Source organism: Heterocephalus glaber, unplaced genomic scaffold, assembly GCF_053883595.1.
Source record: "Heterocephalus glaber isolate CG9 unplaced genomic scaffold, H.glaber_assembly_v1.0 deba00001447, whole genome shotgun sequence".
NCBI classification, from domain to species: domain Eukaryota; kingdom Metazoa; phylum Chordata; class Mammalia; order Rodentia; family Bathyergidae; genus Heterocephalus; species Heterocephalus glaber.
This window is the reverse complement of record NW_028258299.1, coordinates 6,780,159-6,804,320: the sequence shown is the minus strand read 5'-3', so window position 1 is coordinate 6,804,320 and position 24,162 is coordinate 6,780,159. Positions and strand designations below refer to the sequence as shown.

General features: G+C 52.5%; 1 long non-coding RNA gene across 1 annotated transcript; it reads right to left on the bottom strand.

Annotated features, from left to right (window-relative positions):
* Positions 1 to 1,748: 1,748 nt before the first annotated feature.
* LOC147827384 (uncharacterized) lies at positions 1,749 to 15,767 on the bottom strand. Its single transcript, XR_015452534.1, has 2 exons — positions 15,324 to 15,767; positions 1,749 to 4,388 (listed from the first exon to the last, which is right to left on the bottom strand). It is a non-coding gene; the product is annotated as an uncharacterized LOC147827384 (long non-coding RNA).
* Positions 15,768 to 24,162: the final 8,395 nt, after the last annotated feature.

The window sequence follows — 24,162 nt, the reverse complement described above, 5'->3', positions numbered from 1 at the left end:
TCACACCGGGAGGTGATGTGCATAACAGCTCCCACGCTGCCTACCACGCAATCCTGGGAGAAGGCTGGGCAGGAGCCATGTGGGTGCCAGCCAGGGGAGTGGCCCCAGCCCAGTCCAACCCTCCTTTGGCTGACCTATAGCTCGGAGGGTGCTTGGAGTCCCAGGTCCTAGCTGCTTCTTCCAGGACGTCCTCTTGGATTCTTGGGTTGGATTCCAGAGCTGCCAGGGTTTTTACTGCAGTGGATTATGACTCCCTTTTCTGTGGGCTGCTTAGGGCCCCCACCACCCCACCGCCCTCATCTGCAGCGGCCCCAGGCCTTCCTTTCCCTCCCCATGGCGACCTCTGTTGAGTTTGGTGTAGGCTTTCTGCATCTTGTGTGTCAAAGTAAACATAACACACCAGGTATGGTAGTGCACACCTATGATCTCATACTGGGGAAGCTGAGGCAGGAGGATTGCAAGTTCAAGGCCAGCACAGGCAATTTATTGACTTAGTAAGACTCTGTCTTAAAATAAAAAAGAGCTGAGGATGTAGCTCGGTGTGAAGGCTTTGGGTTTAATATCCAGTACTGCAACAAATAATTGGATAGCTAGCTAGCTAGATACAACTGATGTGGCAGTGCATGCCTGGAATCCCAGCACCTGGGACCCTGAGACAGGACAAGCATGAGTTTGAGTCCAGCCTGAGCTACATAGCGAGACTTTAAATAAATAAGTAAAATATACACAACATAAAATTTACCCTCCTGACCATTTTTGTGTACAGTTCGGTGGCAGTGAGTCCACTCATGCTGCAATGTGGCATCACCACCGTCCCTCTCCAGAACCTCTCCTCTTCCCCGTCTGAAACCATCCCCATTCGGCACTAGCTCCCTGTGTCCCTCCGTTTCCCTTTCTGTCTCTGTGAACCGACAGCCCGGGCCTCCTGTGTAGGCGGGATCGCGCAGGCTGTGCCATTTCGTGTCACCGAGGTTGTAGCATGTGTCAGAATCTCCTCCCAAATCTCACAGAGCGGCATCCGTGTGTACACGCACCTCCACACAGACTGAATGGTCTTATCAGGGCTTAAAGCGAACCTCACATCTGGCCCCGGGACTCAGATTTGTCTCCCTTGCCCCGTGCCCCAGAGGCCTCTGCTGTAGAGACTGACCCCACCATTCAGAGGCTCCCTTTGTGTTCCACATCCAGTTGCTTCCGGTTTTCCCAACAGGGTCCAGCGAGTGGCAAATCTGCTTCATGTCCCTCTCAGCTCTCCAGCGGGGGATTTCCCTGAGCAGCGTTCCTAGAAGCGGAACATTTATTGGGTCAAATGTATGCATTTTAAATATTGATAAATGCTGTATACTGATCCTTTTTTTTTTTGAGGTGGGGTCTGGCTATGTTGCCCAGGCTGGCCTTGAACTCCTGGGCTCTAGCAATCCACTTGCCTCAGCCTCCCAAGAAGCTGAACTACAGCTGTGGGCCAAAGTGCCTGGCTCATCAATCATTTCAAATCACCGCTGTGCAGTAGCCTTGGAGCTCCAGAACTTACAAATTCTGAATACCGCTGTTTGGTGTTCAGGACCCTCCACAATCCCACCCCTGATACTTGTTCCTGTCTCTCCAGCCGCAGCATTGGTTATTTTCAAATTGTGGGTCATTCACTAATTGGTCGTGAAAACAATTTAATGTGTAACGGCTAGGATTTGAAAACAGATAATGAAAGAGGATAAATCAGAACAGAAAACATCACATTACATATAGTGGGGTAGGTTTTATTAAAGTTTTATTTCATTTATATAGGCACGTTACAACCTAAAATATATTTCTTACTCTGAAGTCATGGTCAAGAAGTTTAAGAAATGCTGCTTACATTTGGTCCCAGCCAAGTCCCCTAATGTGACAAGCACAGCACTGTCCCAAGTCCTTGCTCACATGTCTTCCTACTGAGGACAGGGCTTCTTCTTCTGCTGCCCCTTTTCTGCTCAAACTCCCCTTTCTCTGGGAAGCCCCCCTTTCTTCTCCAGTCCCCACAGCCTCTCTCTCTCTCTCTTTCTCTCTCTCTCTCTTTCTGGCTCCATAGCACTTTCTTCTAGATTTCCCAGTGGCAGGTGAGCATGGCCCTACAGGGTAGGTGACCAGGACTTCTGACCTGATGGTAGGCACCTCTGCGAAAGGACCCATCCTGCACCTGTCCATGTGGGTCCCTAACAGTGCACCTGCACACAGAATGGCCAGGCTCATGCTTCCTGATCATACCTGCTTCACATTGTTGCTGCTGTTCTCAAGCCTAAGGTGATATGCTGGTGCTGGTAATTGGTGGTTTGTTGTAGGGGGACAGTTTTCCTGCTCTTGTGGCCATCCAACACCTTGTTAACCTTTTCTACATTTGAGACATTCCCTGCTTTCCCAAGGTAGAAATCAGAAATTTCCAGCCTCCCTTGCAGCTAGAGTATGCCCATGTGACCCAGCCTCGACCAGTTAGGTGCAGACATAGGATGTCAACTTGGAAGAGGTACTGGGTAGGCTGGGTGTTGGCAAGCATGGTGGAGCTAGTGGCGAGATGGCCAGAAGCAGCTGATAGGGTTCTGTTTTGTTTTTTGTTTTTTTTGGTACCGGGGATTGAACTCTGGACCTTGCACTTGCAATGCAGGCACAGGAACAACTGAGCTAAATCCTTGGCCCAATGATGTGGTTCTGGAAGGGGCATCCCTGTCAACTTTGGTAGCTTGAGCCATCTTGCTTCTGCCAGTGACAGTTAAGCACCTCTGAACACTGCTGCACTGGGATCCAGTTCATAGCTTATTAGGTGGGGCCTAATTGGATACAGGTCACTGGTGGTGTGGCTTTGAAGAGCATATTTTGTGCTAATCCCTTTTTTGATCTCTCTGCTGCCGACTGCCAGTAGGTGAGCAGCTTTGCTTCAACACATGCTATCCACCAAGATGTTCTGCCCCCTCACAGCCCAGAAACAAGGGAGTCAACCAACCATAGATAGGCACCTCTGAAACCATGAGCCAAAATAAACCTTTCCTCCTTTAAGCTGATTTTCTCAGGTACTTTTTCAGAGCAACAGAAAGCTGACTAACACAGTCATGTAGCTACCACTGTGATCAAGATACAAAACATTTCCAACACCCACTGCCCAAGTCTCCAAGAACCAAGTTGTAGTCAGTCCCAGTGATGTGGTAAGATGGCTGGAATCAGCTCATGAGAGCCAGTTGTTAAATTTTCAGGAACTTTGCAAGCTGCTTGTTACACAGAGCCATCATTAAACCTTAAATTATATAAGCTAACAAGTTGTATTAAGAGCAGAAGTAATAAATAAACTCATCACTTCCAAATTATTTTGCTGATTTGCTGCTCATTCGTGTTCTTGAGATCATCTGTCTGTAGAAATGCTACGCAGCAAGGCACTGCTAGGTGGCTCTTCCAAAGCTCAGTTCAGTAACTTGGCATTGTAGCTTGAAGTCAGCCATGGCATTAGTATTTTTTTTTCTTTTTTTGGTACCAGGGATTGAACTCAGGTCCTTGTGCTTGTGCAACAGGCGGCGAAACCCCTGAGCTAAATCCCCGGCCCCCATGGCATTAGTATTTACACCAGAGAAATTGGCAATGCTACAAGTCAGGGTTTGATGGATTATTCTGCTGATTGCCTAGACATCAGAAAGGAATGGAGAAAAGGTAGATAATGCGGGTTAAATTTAAAGACATGTCGTGCCTGCAGCCATTACATTGTGAATAGCACACAAAATTAAGGAAATGTTCTTCCAGGACTTAGAAGCTATTCTCTGACTCAGCGCAGTGTCACTTACACTCACAAAGTTCTGACATGTGTCTTTGTTGTTTTACTCTTGTCTTACTCTTGTCGAATGATGGCTTCTCAAATAGCCATAAAACCTGCTGACCAGTTTACGGCTGATGATGGTAAGGGGGACACCACAGTGACAGGGCTTTGTCAGGGTCTCAAAGTTGCGAGGAGTTAAAGTTTATTGTAAATAGAAGCTTGGTTTAGAGGGTCTTTGCATGTAGAAGTTTGATCAGGATTGGGTTAGAGTCACAATAAAAAAGTTCAGGGTTGGTAGAGAAGTATAAGAAGCTTAGAGTGGAAGCTGTTTGTTGATTCTTCCCCTAGAAGACCTGATGGGTCTTCTAGTAAGTTTGTATGGTAAACAATCCGGTTATCTGCCTGGGCAAGAGTATCCTGCAATGGCAAGAAGATGGAATAACAGAGTCTTGTAAATGTGGAGAGTAACTTGGCAGAGAGAGACAGTTTCAGTCTTCCAGGGATAAGAGGTGTGTGAAGGGTTTCAGTTAGCAACACTCATGTTGGATCTTCACTGGTTTGTTGGTTGCAGCCGTGATCAGCCCCCAAAACAAAAGCATCTGGAACAATTAACTGAAGCATCCTGTAAAAATCAATTTGCTATATGAAATTTCTAAATTTAATTTATAGATTGAATACTATAAATTCAGCAAAGTTTCAAAGGACGAGATCAACATACAAAAGTCAGTTGTCAGCAACAAGCAATCTGAAAGGAAATAAAGAAAACAATTCCATTTACAATGGCATCAAAACACCTCGGAAAAAATTTGACCCGGGAGGTGAAAGGCTGGTACACTGAAAACAGTGCTGAGAAAAATTACCTAAGTGGAAAGACATCCTAAGTTCACAGATTGGGAAGACTTACATTGTTAGGATGGCTCTACTCTCCAAGGTAAAGTTCAGATTCAATATCATCACTATCAAAATCCCAGTGCCCTGGGAGGGGAAAATGGAAAAGCGGTAGAGCATGCATGACGGTCTGGCTTCAATTCCCAGCAGAAAAAACAAAACAAAACAAGACAACAAAAAAACCCACACTGGCCTTTTTGGCTTTTGGGGGCAGAAATAGAAAAGATAACCCTGAAATTATATGGAATGGCAAGACCCCAAACAGCCATAATGATATCAGGAAAGAGAAACTAAATTGGAAGGGTGGCTTGACTGGCATGTCAAAATACCACCGTCTAAATGGCTTAAACAAGAGAAATGTGTTTTCGCACAATCCTAGAAATTACAAGTCCAAGGTCAAGGTGTTGGTCATGTTTGGTTTCTTCTGGGACCTCCCTCTTGGCTTGGCTGGGGCGCCTGCTCCTCCTCCTCCTGCTCCTCCTCCTCCTCCTCCTCCTCCTCCTCCTCCTCCTCCTCCTGCTCCTGCTCCTGCTCCTCCTCCTCCTGCTCCTCCTCCCCCCCTCCCCCCTCCTCCAGTCTTCACATGGTTTTCCCTCCTTGCATGCCTGGGTCCCAATTTCCTCTTTTTGTAAGAACATCAGTCCTATTGGAGTAGAGCCCACTGTAATGACCTCATTGTAACTTAGCTGCCCCCCTGCAGACTTAGTCCCCAAAGACAGTCATGTTTGGAGTTACTATGAGTTAGGATAGGACTTCAACCTATGAATTTTGAACAGGGCTCCAGCTTAGCACCTTACACTTCGTGATTTCAAAATGTACGACAAGCACCCGTAATTAAAACAGTGTGGTACTGTGGTAGTGGCATAAGGATAGACATAAAAACCAATGGCACAGAATTGAGATCCAGAGATAAACCCAAACATGCATGACCAATTGATTTTCCCGGAGGGTACCTGATTGGTAAGAGGAGGAAAGAGCGGTCTCTCCAACAAATGGAGCTGTAACAACTGCGTAACCACAGGGAGAGAATGAATGTGGGCCGGAGCCTTACCCGCCACGAAAAACTGAACTGAAAATGGACCAATGGCCTCAATATTAGAAGTGAACTACAAAATTACTCTAAGAACATCTTACAATAAGAAAATTTTTATAACCTCAGCTTTGGCAATGGACTGTGACATATGACACCAAAACACAAGCAATTAAAAAAAATAAGTAATTTAGACTTGATGAAATTAAAACTTTTTTTTTTGTGGTATTGGGGATCGAACTTGGGACCTTGCACTGGCGAGGCAGGTGGTGGAACCACTGAGCTAAATCCCCGGCCTTAAAACTTTTTTTTAAAGCTTGCTTCAGTTTATTTTTTTATTATTTTATTTTATTTATTTTATTTTTTTGTGGTACCAGGGATCGAACTCAGAACCTTGTGCTTGCGAGGCAGGCAGGTTGCCACGGAGCTAAATCTCCAGACCAAATTAAAACCTTTTATCAATCAAAGAACATCATCAAGAATGCTAGCCATGGGGAGCTGGGGATTTAGCTCAATGGTTCCGCCGCCTGCTTCGCAAGTGCAAAGACCAGAGTTCGATCCCCGGTACCAAAAAAAAAAAAGAATGCTATCCAGGAATGGTGGTCCACGCCTGTAATCCCAGCTACTAGGGAGGCCAAGGCAGGATGATCCCAAGCTTGAGGCCAGCCTGGACAATTTAGTGAGAACTTGTCTCAAAATAAAAAATTTAAAAGGCTGAGGGTATAGCTCAGTAGGGGAGCAGCTCTGGGTTTGATCCTCAGTAGCACCACCAAAAACAAGAATGTGAAGGAATAATCTACAGAATGAAACAGAGCCAGATGTGGTGGTGCACGCCTGTAATTCCAGCAGTCAGAAGGCCGAGGCAGGAGGATTGTGGCAAGTTGGAGGCCAGCCTGGCCTACATAGTGAGTTCAAGACCAACCTGAATTACATAGTGAGACCCTACCTCAAACCACACCCCCAAGAAAACCCAGCATGAAATAATTTTTGCAAATCATTTATCTGATAAGGATTAAATGTCCAGCATAGCTAAAGAATTCTATAACTCAACAACAAAGAGACACACTGTCCAATTTAAAACAGAGAAAGAATTAAATGGGCATTTTTCCAATGATGTGCAAACAACTAACAAGCACTAAAAAGATAGTCCACTGCAGCAGTAGTTAAGGAAATGCACCGGATCCACAGTGCAAAATCACTTCATATTCAATAGGATGGCTAAAACATTTTTAAAGAGGAAAATAAAAGTGAAAATGTGTCCACCCAGAAACTTGTAGGTGAACGTTTATGGCAGGGTTATTCAGACAGCTGGAAATAACCCAAACGTCTCTCAATAGATGAATGGGTAAACAAATTGTGGAATAATCATACAATGGAATATTACTCAGCCATATAAAGGAACAAAGAAGAGATTCCCCCAACTTGGGCGAACCTTGAAAACATTATGCTAAGTGAAAGAAGCCAGATATCCTAGGTTACATATTGTTAGGACTCCATTTAAGTGAAATATTCAGAATGGGCAAATCCATAGTCTGTGAAAACATTAGCCTGGGAGGGGGTGGGCTGGGGAAGGGGAGTCAGGACAGATTCCTGATGTGATGGACTTGTCTTCAGGGGCAATGAAAACACTGGGAGACTGGAGCTGTGACGGATGCTCATGATTGCGAACAGAATACCACCAGGTTATATTGTGTTTGTCAGTTTTTCATTGCCGTGACCAAATGCCTGAGCAAATCAACTTAAAAGAGGAATGGTCAATGTTGGCTCATGGTTTGAGAGGGTTCAGTCCATGGTTGCTTGGCTCTGTTGTTTATGGGCCTGAGGTGAGACAGTAACATCACAGTAGGGAGTGGGTGGTAGAGCAAAGCGGAGCATTTCAGGGCTATAGGAAAGGAGAGAGAGAAAAAGAAAGAGAGAGAGAGAGAGAGAGAGGAAGTGGCCAGGGACAAACGACACTTTTGACCCACAGTGTCCTATTTCCCCAGCTAGGCCCCTCCTCCTACAGCTTCCAGGCCACCCAGGAGCCCATTTGGCTAAGAGTCCATCCGTGGAAAAGGCATGGATGAGGTAAGAGGGCCCAGGCTCCCACCACCTCCCAAAGGCCCCTTCTCTGACCACCGTTACCTGGGGCCAAAGATGAGATTTCAGGGTACATTTCAGACCGAAACCACACCCTGCACACTGTAAAATCCTTAATTTTATGCCATGTGAATTTCACCTCAATAAAGTGTGCTACATATTTTTATATCAGTGAAACTTATAGTAAACATGCACACCTGTGCATAGACATATGCCTTTCATGTATGCGCACGCACGCACACGCGCACACACACACACACACACCCCAACTCCGAGTGGTCGTTAAACACTGCTGGTGTTGTACAGCCTTTTCCTTTACCTCCAGCCTTAGGCAACCATTCATCTAATTTCTGTCCCTCTAACTTTGTCTTTTCTGGAATTTCAGTCAAGCTTTTCTGGCTCCTTTAAGTTAGCATTATGTGTTCAAGACTCATCCACAGTGTTGCACCTATCAGTAGTTTGTACCTCTTCATTGGTAAGAAGTATTCCATTAGATGGAGAAACCATAACGTGTTTATCACCTGCTCATGGACACTTGGAATGTGTCCAATTTTTGATGATAATGAATAAAGGGATTATAATGGATAAAGGAATAAAATATGCCCATAGAAATGTTTAAAAGGACATATACCTTAATTTTGGGGGGGTAACTATCAAAGAAGAGCATTGGTGAATTTTTGTTTGTTTGTTTCTTTTTGGGTTTTTTTTGAGACACGGTCTTGCTGTGTAGTCCAGACTAGACTTGAACTCACTATGTAGCCTCCAACTCACAGCAATCCACCTGCCTCAGCTTCCTGAGTGCTGGGATTACAGGCATGTACCATCACACCTAGCTTGGTGAATCATGTTAAGTATTTCCTTAATTAAAAAAAAAAACCCTGGCAAATGGTTTCCAAAGCTGGAGCGCCATTTTGCGTTCCCACCAGCAACACATGGGGGTTCTGGTCAGCATCTTTGCCAGCATCCGGTATTGTCAGGATTTTTGTTTTGTTTTGTTTTAACTATTCTAATAGGTGTCTGGCTATTAGATGCTTCTCAGTGTGGTTTTAATCTTCATTTTCCTAATGCCTAATGATGTTGAACATCTTTTCATATGCTTATTTCCCATCCATAAATCTTTGGTGAAGTGTCTATTTAAATCTTTAGCCTATTTTTTGTTTTGTTTTTATTTTTTGAGACAGGATCTCACTATGCAGCCCAGGCTGGCCTTGAACTCACTGCAATACTCCTGGCTCAGCTTCCTAAGAGCTGGGATTACAGGTATCCACCACCAGGCCTGGCTATTTTTGGCCTACATTTTTATTGGGTTGTTTTTTTCCTTATTTTTGAGTTTCAAGAGCTCTTTATACACCAGGTTACCAGTCCTTTATCAGTCAGAAATTTGGTAAGTATTTTCACCCTATTAGGTGGCTTGTATTTTTTATTTCTTATCAGTGCCTCCACAGAACAGGCGTTCCATTTTGATGGTGTTAAATACGTCGATTTTTTTCTTGCATGGTCTGTGCCTTTGTCCCAAGACATCTTTGGCTAACCCAAGGTCTTGAAGGAATTTCTCTTATGTGCTTCCTAGGCACAGTTTTAGACTTCACGTTTAGGCACAAGCCTGGCGCCCTTTTATCAAGGCCTTTCCCTTCTGCCAGTGGAAACCATGGCAACGGCAGAGCTGGAGAAGGCTTTGGTACCCTTGGAGTCATGGGGGTGATAACAGTGCCAGTGCTGCTGGTGAGGGGGACCAGAGCGGTGGGGTTGATCGCTTTCTAACTGAAGCCCTTCTCACTTTGGCACAGCTGTGTGTCTCTCACCAATCTGTACCTTCTGGTTAGAGATACTCGCATAGGGCAGACTCCAGCTCGTCAAAATCCCAGCTACATTCCCAGTCCTACATTCCCAGTCCTACATTCCCAGGCTGGGCTCGAACATTCATTCCTCCTGCCTCTACCTCCCGGAGTGCTGGGATCCCAGGCGTGCGTCACCACACCCAGCTCACATTGTGAAATATTACACAGACTTCAAACAGAATTCGACAGGCCTTTACGGATTTCCGTACATGCTCACGATCTATAGCTACGTGTAAAAGACAAATTGTGACACCATAGACAATCCCATTTTTAAAAAGGTACAGCCAGATATTTGTTCATACATCCAAAGAAAATGTCTAGAGCCACACACAAGAAACAATTATCCGTGGTACCTCCAGAAGAGACTTCATTTAACATGCTTCTGATCTGTTTGAATTCTTTGCCTTGAGCAGTTACTTTAATCTAAAAAGAAAACACACGCACAATCACAGATACTAGGTGAGTTGGGGCGAGGCTGTTCTCTTTTATTTCGTAAGGAAACAGGAGCGTAGGGGAGATGCTGTCCTGGCTTGCACAGGTGGGTGGCCAGGAGGAGCTGGCTACACAGGAATTCCTCTTGCTTGGATGTCCAGTTGCTGCCCATCTGGCTTCCTTGGAAGCCAGGGGTCCTGTGTCCCTGCCTGTCCCAGAGCAAGGCTGGCGGCTGAGCCCTGCTCGGCCATAGGGGCGGAGACTGTGGGTGGTGGCCCGGGCAGCCCCTGGGGAGCTCTGCCCTGGCCTCCCTCACCCGGATGTGGGCTCCCACAGCCCAGGGGACTGCAGTACCCAGGGCCTACTGGCTGGGGCTGCTGCAGGTTCTGAGGGGCTGAGGATGAGGAGAATGGAGGGCCAGGAAGAGCTTTCAGGATGCCACCCCCCCCAGTTCTGGCCCAGACCTGGAAAAGAGCATCAGACCTGGGTTTTATGGGATTCGGTTACAGCAAGCACGGTGTGAGACCCCGTGTAGAGCCCAGAGCTGTGCTCTTCAGCCCTGGCTGCCCGTTATGACCACCTGGGCCACTTTAAAAAATACAAGTTGCCCGGTGCCATCCTGGAGATGCTAACGTGATCAGTCTGGGGTGTTGGTGGCTTGAGCACCAGGGTTTCTGTGTGCATTGAACTCGGCCTGGGAAGCACAGGCTGGCACCGGAGTGCCTCATTCCGTGCCCTAGGCCCAGCCTGTGTCCTGCACCCTGGATGCATCCAGGGCCTTTATTTAGATACTCTGATTGAATATTTATTTGTATTTTCTGATTTGAAGTGGTCTCTGTGCTGTTTAAAAAGCTTTTATTTATTTATTTATTTTTGAGGTAGGGCCATCCTGAATTGCCTAGATTGCCTTTGAACTTGTGATCCTCCTGCCTCAGCCTCCTGAGTAGCAGAAATTACAGGTGTGTGGCTGGAAACCTATTTCTGAACTCAGGTTCCTTTTTCCTGTTGGCCGCCCCTTCTCCCCTCACACAGCCTCTGGAAACTCCATGTAAGGAGCAGTTCTACAGAGCCACTCAGCCTCCCTCTCCTGGACAAAACCAGAGCTGCCTGCCGGGCAGTGTTCACAGAGCTAGGCACGCAGCATCTCCCTCAGAATTCACAGTGATCCCAAGAGGTGGATTCATTTTACAGATGGGGAAATTGAGGCAGGGTTTTGGTCACTGTTTCTAGGCCATAGACTCATAAGTGAGGGACTGCAATTCTAGCCCAGGCCTGGTGCCCATCTCTGTAACCTCTGTCTCCAGTGTTGTTCGGCAGGGCTGTGGGAGAGTTTCACTCCCTCTGTGCATGTCAGGGTGAGGAATAAGAAGAGCTTACTTTACGAAGTATGTTCATTTAACAAATATTTATTTTTTGTTTGCTTTTTTGCTTTTTCGAGACAGAGTCTCATTATGTAGTTCAGACTGGTTTTGAACTCATTACATAGCCCAGACTGGCCTCGAGTGTCGATTGTGTCGATTCTCCTGCCTCAGCCTCCCGAGTGCTGGGATTTCAGGCGTGTGTCACCATGCCTGGCTCATTTAACAAATATTTATTGAGCATCTACTATGTGCCAGATCCCAGGTATGCAAGGGAGATGCCAGATGCAAGGTATGCCAGGTAAGATGTGATCCCTACCTTTACAGAAAGAGTTCATTAAACTGTTTGCAAAGAGACGAGAAAAGCCCCATGTAAGCCAAGAGGGTCATGAGCTCAGTCTGTGGACCCCCTGAGCCTCCCAGAACTTCATTGCCTGTAGCGAAACCTCAGTCTTCCTCAAATTCATCCTCAGACATAAGTGTGGCCGGGCCAGGCCTCAGACTCCCTGCATAGGACTCAGCACAATGGCTCTCTGGTGACCAAAGGGCCGAGTGGGGTCACCTGGCAGCAGGACCTGGCCCACAGGTGGGCTTCAGGCAGCCCCAGCCCAGACCCTGAAGCTTCTCAGCAGGATCAGGGTGCCCCACCCACTTCCTCCCTGCCTCTCTCCCCGCAGATGCTGGTAATTGGTAGACAAAGGAGTTTCAGACAGTTGGGGACCTGCGTCCTTTGAGTCCCTGAAAACATGCTATTATTAATTAAAGACTTTGGCTTCGGCAGGGCCCGGGCCTGCCTTTTTTCTGGCTGGGCCTCAGACTTATGTCTCTCCAGTCGTCTCTTCTTGCTAAATTTTTCAGTGTTTTTAACATCAGACTGATGTTACATATAATTACCAACTTTGCACCCGAATTATATTTGACATGGCTTGTGTGGGAAATTAGACCATTTCAGCGCCTACAAATTCACCTGGGAAGCCGAGGCAGGCACGCGGGCGTGCCGAGCGAAGTCATTTAAATATTCCATGTGCCTTCGTGAAAAATGCCAAAACCCTTTGAACTGCCAGGAGGAATCGCGTCTCCGCCCCTCTGTGCCCCCACATCTCACACAGGGCACCAGGAGTCGGAAGCAGGGTCCCCCAGAGCCCATCCCTCCTGGGACACCAGGCCATTCCCATCACAGTGATCACTTTGTCATTCAGTTCAACAAATCCTGAACATCTATGTGCTGGGCATTTGAGGGGGATCAGGGATCCAGAGAAAAACACAATCTATTCATTCACTCACTGAACAAATGTTTATTGATCCCTGTTTTATGCCAAGCACTGAAAACAGAGAGCTGTAAAAGATTCATTCAACACACAGCAACTGGGTTACATGGCAGGCTGGGTGCTGGGTCACAGGCAAAGCCAGGGAGGTAGGCTTCCAGGCAAGCAGCTGGCCTCAAACTTGTGATCTTCCTGCCTCAGCCTCCCAAGTGCAGGGATTACAGGCCACAGTCATAATAAAATGGTGTTCTTACAACTCCGTGTTTTGGGTCACTGTCTCATTCAGCCATAGTTGCTGTAAGGTTGCTCCCTGCAGGTGGAAAACCTCATGGAAGGGCACCTGGACACCCCCACACCCCATGTTTGCAGTTTCCAGCCTGCTGTGGCAATCCCCACATCACTGCCCTTCTCCATTCTTTGGTAAAGGCCCCGTTTATTCTTTGAGACCTTGCTCAGATGGGCCAGGAGCCTGGAAGCCTTCTCCTCCCCCTCTAGGCAGCCCATCCTGACCTCCTGGTGTCGCAGGTGCCCCCTCTGCTCCCCATCTGCAGGCCCACATCACTGATTCCTGCCGGCTTGTTTGTTGTGGGCTCGCCACCCGACCTCTTCCTCCTGGGCCTCTGCCTCTGCCCTGGCAGCTGGGCACTCAGGACATGCTCAGGAAAGTGGGGGCTGGGGGATCCCTCGAGCTTGGAAGCCACCCCTCTGCCATGGATACGAGCGATCAGCAAGGGATCAAAGTGGACACCAGGCCTGATCTGGACACTGAGTGACCTGGGGCTCAGGCCTCAGTTTCCCCATCTGTGTATGACTCCTGCACTTGTCCCTGCACCCAGCCTGAGCTTCTTCCCGCACAGCCATGCACAGGTGTAAGACAGAGGTGGAGAGGCGGGGAAGATGCATGCAAAGGCTTCTGCCCAGCACCCATGCGAGGACTGTACTCTGTGAACATAGCCATTCACACTGAGAGGCCACTGTCACCGAGAATCTGCCTCACGTGAAGCAACAGACCAAGGTCCAGTGATGTCACTTCCCATCAGAGATCCTGCAGAGGTGCATATCTTTGTGCAGGGCAGGCCCGGACTGTGACACTGGTACCTTGCCCCCCCCGGGGGGGGCTCTGTGGTTTGACAGCCAAAGGGAGAGGTGCAGCCTTCTAGGGCTCTGCTCCTCACCCCGCTCTGGGGACCCCAGAGAGGGCCCTGGGCCGCCCTCCCCCAGGTCTGATGGGCAGAAGCTAAGGGAAACCCCACCAGGCTGAGGCCGGCTGAGAAGAGTAGGTGGGTGGCAGCGATAGCCCTCTGAGGCCCTGCTTGCCCAAGTGGGGCACAGGCACACAGCTCTGCTCCTGACAACCCGCACCATGGCTTGGACACACAGTGCTGCTCCCGGGCTCTGTGCACAGGGCACTTGCAGACCCACACGGCCTGGGCTGAGAGCACCCAGGCAGAGCTGCACGGTTGTGTGTCCCCGCCTCTGCTGTGCATGTGTGTGTGTGTGTGTGTGTGTGTGTGTGTGTGTGTGTGTGTGCATGCACATGTGTATGATGCAAGGGTGGGTGGGTCCTTGCTCAGGGACACTGAGCGTCCTGGAGCTGAGGTTACCCCTACAAGCACCACCGATCCCTATGCTTCTGAGCCTCCTTCAGTCCTGGAGACAAGCCCAGGAAAGGGGCTCTTAGTCTTCATTTTAGCAACAGTAAAACAGATGCACAGAGAAGCTGAGTGGCTCACCCAAAATCACACAGCTCCATGACAGGCAGGCAGCACAGGAGCTCAGACCCAGAGGCCTCAGCTGGCAGGCAACACAGCCCTGGGGAGGGGGTGTTGTGCAATCCTGGCCCATCACAACCCCCGCCTGTCCCCAGCTTTGTGTCTCTGGACCCTGTGGCCACCCGGACCCATTTAAACATGCTGTGACTTTCAGTGATTTTTCTGTCCCCTCCTCTCCTTTCCCACCTGTCACCCTGCCCAGCCCTCTGTTGAGGAGCTGGTGTCTGCTCTGTGGCCAGTGTGTGTGTGGGGGGGTGGCTTCTGAGCTGCTTCGGGGTGTCCTGGAGGCGGCCCTTCCCCGATGCTCTCCCCCGGTATGGCCACCAGGCGGGGTGGGGACCTCTCGGGCACATACTGGCCCCAAGCAGCGCCCAGAAGGGCAGGCAGACACCTGCTCCTGGCCCTGTCACCTCCTCTGCCTGCCCCAGGACCCCACCTGCCCCACCCTTCCCCGGCCAGGCCCTCCGTGCCCATACCCACCACTAGGTGGCGCCAAGTGCCCTCGGACGCAGAGAAGCTGTCCTGGAGGCCAGCGGGGGTGGGGGGTGGGGGGGTGGCGGGCGGTGAGGCCAGCACCTCCATTCTGGCTCCTGTTCCCTTGCTCGAACAACAAAGCCTGGAAGAGCTCTGTTTTCTACACCTCACGTCCTTCCAAATCCCCCCAAAGGCCGATGAGGTTATACACTATTCCTGTCCCCATTTCATAGATGAGGAAACTGAGGCCCTGGGAGGTTAAGGCGCAATATCCAAAGTCACACAGCTAATAGGAAGCTGAATCAGGACTCTACTCTCAACAACTGTGTCCTGAAAGTTCTTAGAGCAGCTGGCTGATGGGGGCCCAGGCAAGGGAATAGGGAGGGACATGGGCGGGGCGGGGGTGGGTAGGGTCACTCACCCGGATGTTCAGGCCATGCTCGGCCCAGAAGTGCTGCAGGGCGCGGGCTTCCATGGCTCAGCCCCTGGTTAGTAGCCCTGGTTCCAGCGGGGTGTAGAGTCCCCAAACACGGGAAGATGGGCTGGCCCCGAGGGACTTGGGGACCCCGGATGAGCCACCCAGCCAGAGGTGCCTGGGGCTCAGCTGGGCTCCTGCAAAGACAGCCAAGTAGCAGCGCTGTCCACCCACTCATCCTTCTACCGAACACACGGACTGTGCTTGTGCCAGGTGCCGGGGCACTGCGGCGAACAAGGCCAATGGGGCCCCTACTTTCTCTTGCCCTAGTTCAGAACAAACAGGCAAAGAGCAGGTAAATGAAAAACCAGAGATAAGACAAAAAGTGACGACGGTCTCATTCAGATTGGGCGATTCAGGAGGACGGCTTGGAGGAGCGGGTGTTTGTTGTAAAGAGTCCCAAGCAACTTGCTAGGCAGAGGGGCAGCAGGAGCCCTGGCCCTATGGCAGGGTGGAGCTTAGTGGGCTGGGGACGAGAGGGAAGTTCTGTGGATGCCGGGGAGGGGCCAGGCGGGGGAGGAGCAGCACTGAACACTGTGTTAGACCTGGAGGAACACATTGGCCTTTGGAAGACTGCTCTTGATGTGGGAGGATGGAATGCAGGTGCAAGGGTGGAGCAGAGACCCCCTTCAGGGCCCCAGAGGCCAGTCCCAGGCTGCAGGCCCCTGAGAGGCTCAGTACAGAAGGGGCACTGAGCCACCACCAGCCCTCTGCCCTGGGTTCTAGTCTTGGCCATGACCCTCAGGCTGTGTGACCTGGAGTTGCTGACTATCCCTCTCTGAGCTTCAATGTCTTTATCTGCAAAATGAGGACAAAAGCAGCTGCCTGTCATTGGAGTCCAAGTCAGGGTGGGACAAAAGGGACCCAGGAGTTGGGGTGCGACCATAAGGGACCCAGGAGTCGGATGATGGTGGGAGAACTCAGAGCCTGGGATTCCTTTGGGGGTCCAGTTTTTCCTGGGGAGCTCTGAGGATGATATTGTGGTTGGAATCATCCCGGGGGTGTCAGCCTTCCCTCCACCGCGTGGGCACTGCGTTCCTGGGCCTGGGGTCCCAGCCCCGCCCCTCCAGCCCCTCCCCTCCCCCACCTGGCCCTGGCCCTCCATCCTTTTTTTTGCATCTTCTTTTTAAAATAAAAACGCCGGCCGCTCGCAGCTCGCTGATGTTTATGCCTCAGTAATACATTATGTATTATTTTGTTTTAAGCACAGCTTTTGCATCCTGACAGTAACAATAAAATGTGACTATGGGATTGCTAACACAGACAGACTAATGTTTCCATCACCCGCCTCTTTTTTTTGCGTCCTAAGCACTTTTGAAAAGGCTCCTTTTATATTCCTAATAAAATTATAGCAAAATACATCGATTTACTGGAAAAGAGTTTAGGGTCGGGTTGGGTTTTTCTCCCCCACCCCCTGCGTGGGCTGCTGCTTCCCTCCCAGAGGCTGATGAATATTCCGAATCAACCTTCTAAGTGCTGTTTGACTCCCCCAGCCCCACGGTGCCCCCACCGGAGGCCGCAGTGGCAGCCAGGACTTGGGGTGTTGAGAGGTGGGGGCACGTAAGTGTTGGGTGTGCCTGTGTTAAGTGGGGTGTCTCTGTGTCGATGCAGGGGTGTGCTGTGTCTATCAGAGCGCCTGTGTGCCTGTGGGGTGTCTGGATGTTGAGGTAGGGGGCTGTATGCAATGACGACGGTGGGTCCGAGCAGGGGACTGTGGCTGTGGACTCTGTGTACTTATTCGGGACAGGGCCAGGGGGCTGCTTGCTTAGGCTGGGCCTGTGTTTCCCGCTGCTGTACGGGCCCCAGGGAGGGTGAGCCCTGTGCAGTGGGGTGACAGTGGGGTTCAAGAGTCCGTCTGAGCCCATGGTGGGGGGCGCTGGTGGTCAGGGTCAGGTTTATGGTTCAGTGAAGCGGCTGAGGCAGACATGGGGCCTGAGTTTGGGTCTCTGCTGATGCAAATGTATGTGGTCAGTGTCCGAAGATGGCATTCCCAGGGAGATCTTCCCATCTGGAAAGCGGGGTCTCCCCATGGCAGGTCCCTGATTCCATTTCCTCCTCTGTGTGTGTGTGTGTGTGTGTATCACACACAGGGCCCTGAGATCTGTGTGTAAATGAATGGGGCTCAGCAAGGTGGCTCCTTGTGTGTGGGAGCCACCTCACGCCAATGTGGCCATGCTGGGCTCACAGGTGGGCTCTGGGCCAGGGAGGACTCCGAGCAGCAGGGAGGGGAAGGGCCCCCACATAGAAGCACAGGAGGAGCAGAGGATGGAAAGGACAAGGCCCACTGTGCCCCAGAATCTGAAGTCTAGCAAGCGAAGACATCTTCAGACTCTCCTCACCCCAGTAAGGGCCCCCTCTGGGGTCTGAACCCCAGAGACGTCAGGATCCCAGGGTCTCCTGGCCCGAAGCAGGCAGGCGAGGACCTCCCAGAGAACCTGGGTTCCCTGTACCCCAGCCCCCTGGAGCTGAGTGTCTACACCAGCCGCTCCAGCGAGCCTAGCTTCCTCCCCCTCCTGCCAGCTGCCCGCCCTTTGTATGTGGATTTGCGCGATTCAGAAACAGGGAGGGAAAAAAAAAAAGAATTGGGTTTTGTATACTAAGCACTTTTGAGGGCAATCTGAGGCCCCCTAATCCAGAGGTTTATAACCTCCCCGGCTAATGCTCCCTGACACTGTGTTTTGATATCATTACTACATTATACTCACAATTTTTGAGTGAAAAAATACAGTACTTAGAAAGTCGAAATTCATAAATAAATTCATGTCAAACCGCACTTAATATTGATTTTGTTAGTGTTCAGATTCAATAATAAGGTACTGCGTGCATGAATATTTAAATATAATCATCATTTCTGCATCTCCTAATGGCCTCTGCTCTTCTACACTCAATTTAAACACAATTTAAAAACTATAATGTATTGAAAAATACTAGGATTTAGCAATAAATCATCATCGGGAGATTCCAGGCCTCTTATAGGGGTGGCTCGATATGGTTTCTCCGGGGACTGTACAATTAGATTCATGTTTTTAAACTTCTCAATTATCCATATACCATAATTTTATGTGAAAGTTTGTTTCACTCCCCCTGCCCGCCCCAACTGCCCCCCATCCTCCCCGGCCCCCACCCGCCTGCCTCCCTCGTAGGAAGCCCTGGAACTCAGCTTAAGTGTCCTCTTAGCCTGAGTGGAGTAGGGTCAAAGGGGACTGTCCTCAAAGTGAATTAGAGGCTAGGCCTGCCAGAGGCAGCCGGCGCTGAGTCACTTAATCACATTATTTGGGAAAAATATAGGGGGGAAAGAGATAAAATGACTTAAAATGAACTTGCCAAGGAGGAAGTGGAGTTTTTTAGATTTATTTAAAAAGCAATCCTTGGCTTGATGAAATAGATCCAGGGCTGCGGCAGGATGTGGTAGGGTCCTGGCGGAGGGCAGCAGGGGTGGGGTGCGCTCTGAGAGCCTGGGGAGCCTTCCAGCCTGCGCCCCACCGGGCCCCAGCTTCCTGAGGAGTCCCTGGGGGTGCAGGGGGCCCTGGGTGAGGCTGGAGGGGTGCCCTTGGGTGAGTGGGGGTGGTGCCAGAGCTCCTATCTGGGCTGTAATGTCCAGGGGGGAGCAGGGCGTGGCAGGGCCCTGGGGCATCTGGGGGCTTGCATGGTACCTCAGCGGCAGCTGGCGCTGACAGATGGCAGGAGGAATGGTACAGCAGCACGGGCTGATGACGGGAGGGAGTGGGCACTGGGGACTTGGAGCGGCGGTGCCCACTGGCTCCCAACAGCAGACAGCACACCGTCTATAGAAGGGGTGGGGTCCTCACCATTCTTATCAAGGCCCCCGGATGCCTGGCCTCAGGCCCACTGAGTGGCATCAGCCATAGTCACGCCCATTTCACAGATGAGAAAGCTAAAGCTCAGAGAAAGGCAATAGCTCATCTGAGGTCTCACGGCTAGGAAGGGCTGGCCCTGGGATCTGAACCCAGCTCTCTGTCTTCTGGATTGGCTCCAGCCTTTGCCCGGAAAGTGCAGCTGGAGTGTGGGGTACCAAGTTGGCCTTGATGCTTGGCCTCTGAATGCTCCCAAAGGCCACTCAGCTGTTCTCATTCCAGGAAGACAGACCGACCTCTGCCACCAAGGGGAGGGACAGGGAGACTGGGCGCTGGGGCTGGGGGGCCACATGAGGGGATCTGAAGCTAACTGGGTGGACCGGGAGCCACAGAGCGGCGCCCATGGCTGCTCCAAGAGCCCAGAAATTGAGGCCAAGCCAGGCCACCTTGCACCTCTGAGTCTTAGTTCCCCTGTGAACCGAGGGACAGCGGTACCCACATCGGCGGGCTGTCCCAGAGAGGAGAGAGCACAGTGCCCCATCCCACAGTGCCTGGCACACAGGGGTCAGGCTCAGGCCGCAGACCTCAGCACAGGGTAGCTTTCTCCCTCTGGTCTGCACTACCTGGGTCCCTTTGGGGGGGCTGGTGCCATGGAACCCGGTTCTGCTGGGCTGAGAGCCAGGTGTTGCCCCCATCAGCTCTCCTCGTAGTGGGGATGCCCACAGGCTGTGCCCACAGGTTGTCTGTTCCCAGGCCAAGGGTCAGGAGAGGTGGTCAGCGCTCCAGCCACCCACAGGTGCCACTCTCTCCTGCTGAGGCTGCTGACTCATTCATTCATTCATCCTCTGGCCTGCCAGGCGCTATTCTGGCTACACTGTTCTGGCAGGAGGGGACACAGGGCCCCTACCTTTTTTTTTTTTAATAGCACAACATGTACTGGTACATTTTAGGCATACATAATGATATATGGCTCATCATCATAGAGAATTTGCACCTGTATAGGGTACATCCCTGCCCTTCCCTACCTCTTGCCATGAGCCCCCAGCCTCAATTTCCTCATCTGTGACCAGGGCATTCGCATGATCTAGTCACCTACTTCTGCCCGAATTGTGTCAAGTTACAGAGATGAGAGGGCACAAGATCAAAGCTGCCCCCAGGTGAGCCGTTGTTCTTTCCCCAATGAATGGGCCTAGAAGTCACCCATGGGTGGAATTATTTTTGTCTGGCTGCTGCTCTGCCAGGCTGTGCCTCCCAAATGTTAAGGACAGGAGCAGGGATAAAAATGGAATACAATTTGGGAAACTGGTGGCAAAGTGGGAGCCAGTGTAAGTTCTTGAGAGAGAGCAGGGAACCAAGGAGGCTTGTCCAGGCTTCACAGTTGCAAAAGGCCTGGGGAACACTGACTCCGAGAAGCAGAGAGCAGGGGACATGAAAGAGGGCCGCAGCTGAGACTGCAGGTAATTCCCACACCCGGCCATCTGTCCTCTGGCCTGGTTATGGGTGGGAATTCCCTCTTTCTGTCCCCATCAGAGCCAGGGTGTCAGATATGTCAGGGAGAAAGGGCAAGCAGAGGCAAGCCCAGGCAAGCCATGGGGAGCCCTGGGGCAGACACGGGATTCCTCTTCCTCTCTGTCAGCTGACCTTCCTGATCATCTCCAGGACTCCTTGCAGGACTTTTTGTTGCCTCCAAATGCTGGGTCCTCGCCCCAGGTTGCCTGCAGTTCACGCACTTTCATCTACCTTCTCTCTTCTCACAAACTCAGTTTGCCCATCTGTCCAGTGGGGCCACTCAGGCAGAGGCCCCTGCAGGGCTGCTGGGGGAACACTGCGGGACAGGGAATCCAGAAAGCATGGTGACCTGCAGGGCCCCTGAGAGCCCCGGGAGAAGCAGTCCCGAGACCACTGGGGAGACCAGCCATGCCCTGGTCTTTAGGCCAGGGTAGGGCAGCTGCCTCCTGAGGCTCTGTCACTCTGCATCCAGGGCCCGCTTTTTTCTGGAAAACAAGCGACATTCATCACAAGTGACAGCCAGGCCCTAATGCAATCTCAGCTGGAGCCATGAATTGCAAATGCGCTGTAGAGATGAGGCAGTTCCATTAGGGCCCTCAAGGAGGTCACACACCCTGGGCCATTGGGGTGCTGGCCATCAGTGGGGACACCTGGAAGGCACAGCAGGGTCCCCGGCTCCCTGAGGTCAACCCGGGCCAGGCCCCAGCCGCCTGCACCTCTGGGTCCTCAGATCCCCTGGGTGGGGCAAGGCAGGGCTCCAGAGTGGGTGGAAGCGGGGCCGGTTCCCGGTGACTCAACCCGCTTTTGTCCCTCTGAGATTCAAGGGGAAAACACAACACCTGGGCAATTAGCCAGAGCAAGTCAGGCAGCAGGTGGGGCATGCAGAGCCCTGGTCCCCCACAGACACCTCAGCTGCTCGGCCAGTGCCTGGGCCACCCTGGGCCCGGAGCGCGGGAGTAGCCAGGAGGTGCCAGGGGCAGCCCCTGGCCCCCTCACCTCAGCCCTGCCCTCACCCTCTCTCGCTCCATCCCAGTGCCATCCAGGCCCGGGACACCTCCACACATGCGTGCCCAGCACTTCTGCCTCTGCGCACTCGTCCGAGCCGCTGCCCTCGGCTCCGTGTGTGTACCCCGCATGCAGCCAGCACAGCACTGCGTCAGGGTACGCCTGCCCGCCTCTGGCACCTGGTATAGACGGGTGGGTTTGTTTTTCCCTGTGTGTTTTGGGTTCAGGAGGAAAAAAAAAAAAACCCCAAATGAGCTCTCCCTGGGGCACTTTTCCCTTCATTTTTCTGCCCAGGTGTCTCTAAAGGGAACCTCATTGTCTGCTCCAAATTCATTTGCACTTAACTCATCTGGAAGTTTTGCAAGAGCTGTTTGATGTCCAAAGCCCCTCCCCCACCCTGGTAATGAGCCCTTTAACCCTGGGGACCCAAAGGTCCCCCTCCGTCCTGGGCTGGGCGGAGGCGCTCGGCACGGGGTGGCCAGAGGGGGTACGAGGCGGAGGGGGCTCAGGCCGGCGAGTGCCCGGGGACTCCTACCCAGCCCGGGCTCTCTGCACCGCCCCCCCAGCGGCTCCAGCTCCCCCACTAATTAATGGGTGCCTGCGAGGGCTGACCCAATTGGCCCCCAAATTAATCTCAATTACTGCGATTTGGTAACGCGGCGCTAGCCAGCCTGCCGGAGCCAGCAGGGATGTCAGCACCTGCGAACACCACGATGTTATCGGAGGCCGAGGGCCCGGGGCGGCCCAGCCTTTATCAGCACCGTCCAATTAGCTCACACCAGCTAGGGCGCGCGGCGGCGGCCGGGCCTGTACCTCCACGCCCCCCTCCCAGGTCCCAGCTGGATCCGCAGAGGAGGCCGCTGCTAGAACCGGGACCCAGCTGGGCCCCCTCTTCCGCCGAGGGCCGAGGACGCCGCCCCGGGGCTGGCGGCTCCCTGCAGTCTCCGAAGCCTTTCTCATCCCGCGATACCGGTTCCTCCCTCCGCATCCCTGCGGGGCAGGGCGGAATCAGCAACTCCATTTTACAGAGGGGGAAGTAGAGGCCCAAGGTGGAGGCTCAGCCGGCTGGGCGAGCCCAGGCTCTGCCAGGATGCAGGGCTCTCGGGCCAGCGCTCTCCACGTGGCAGGGAAGGGCGCGCCTCCCAGCACCACCTCCTCCTCCTGCGCCTCTAACTGCCCCAGCTGGTTACCATTTACTCTTGGCTCAAACAGGCAGGCTTCTCCGAGCCGCAGCTTCCTCGTCTGTCAAATGGAGGTGAAGATAAAGAAGCTGAGGCCCTCACAGGGCCAGCGATCCGTGCGAAGGCCCTGGGCGCGTCCGGGGCCTGGGCAGGAGCAGGAGGGTCATTACTCTGGGGAAGGGGTCTGAATCCCTAAAGGGGGAGCCAGGCGGGGGGAGGGGAAGGGGGTGCTTTCCTCATCGCCCCGCCCACCGCACACCCAGAGGGTCGTCACACTCCAGCGCTCACAGGGCTGGAAGGCTCCGAGGTCGCCCTGCTCTGCGGGGTGTGGGAAGGCTGCTGCGGCCACGAATGAATGAATAAAGGAATGAACGTCCTGCGCCCAGCCTCCGGCTTAGCAGCCGCTTAACACAACTGAACTGGACGCGCGCACCCTCCCCAGGCCTTGGGGCCGCACCCAGACGGCACCCCGCCCCGGGACTCCACCCCCACCTGCGAATGAGTCCAGAGATCCGGGCTGGGGTCCCTTGGGGCTACCCTTACAGGTGGCCACACACACCAGCCACACGGGCCGCCACCCTACGAGGGAGCGTGGGCCCTGCGAGCCCTCTTGCCCGCCCCCCACTTCCCGCAAACCCTGAGGCAGGATGATTGATTTTTCGGGAAGAGCAGCCCCGAGGGTGGGGGTGGGGAGCCGGGGCGCCAGGGGATCCTCAATCCATTTGCTTGTGGCTCTGAGTCAAAGCAAGGTCCCTCTGGGCGCGGCGCGAGGTGTTCCCCGGCCACTCGGCCGGCTGCGGGGCGCAGGGAGGGCCACGCGGCCTCCCTCGTGGTGAGTCCAGGGCCTGGGGGTGTCCCGGAGCGCCCCACAGGGCCCGGAAGACTGACTCTGCCCCCAGGCAGGTCCGCAGGCCGCGGCCCGGACGCCCTTTGGATTTGGGACACTCCTGAAAATCAGGCCCGGAAGCCTCTCCTTTGGTCACACGAGTCCCCGAACCCTAGGGCCTTGGTGTGCGGGAGGCTGATGCAGCTCTTTCTAGCAGTGCCTGAGAAAGGATGGCTTCAGCCTCCAGTGCTCAGGGGGACTTCCTGGAGGAGGGGGTGGCAGGATCGACCCTTAGCCCAGTCTGGGGCTGGGTGGGCCCTAGGACAGGCAGGGCTGAGGTCAGGGAAGAGGGAGGGCATCCCGGATGGACAGAGGCTCTCACAGGGGACCCAAAAGAGTCCTGGAGTCCTGGAGAGACCCGGGCAGCCCTTGGTGGCCCTGCCCAGGTG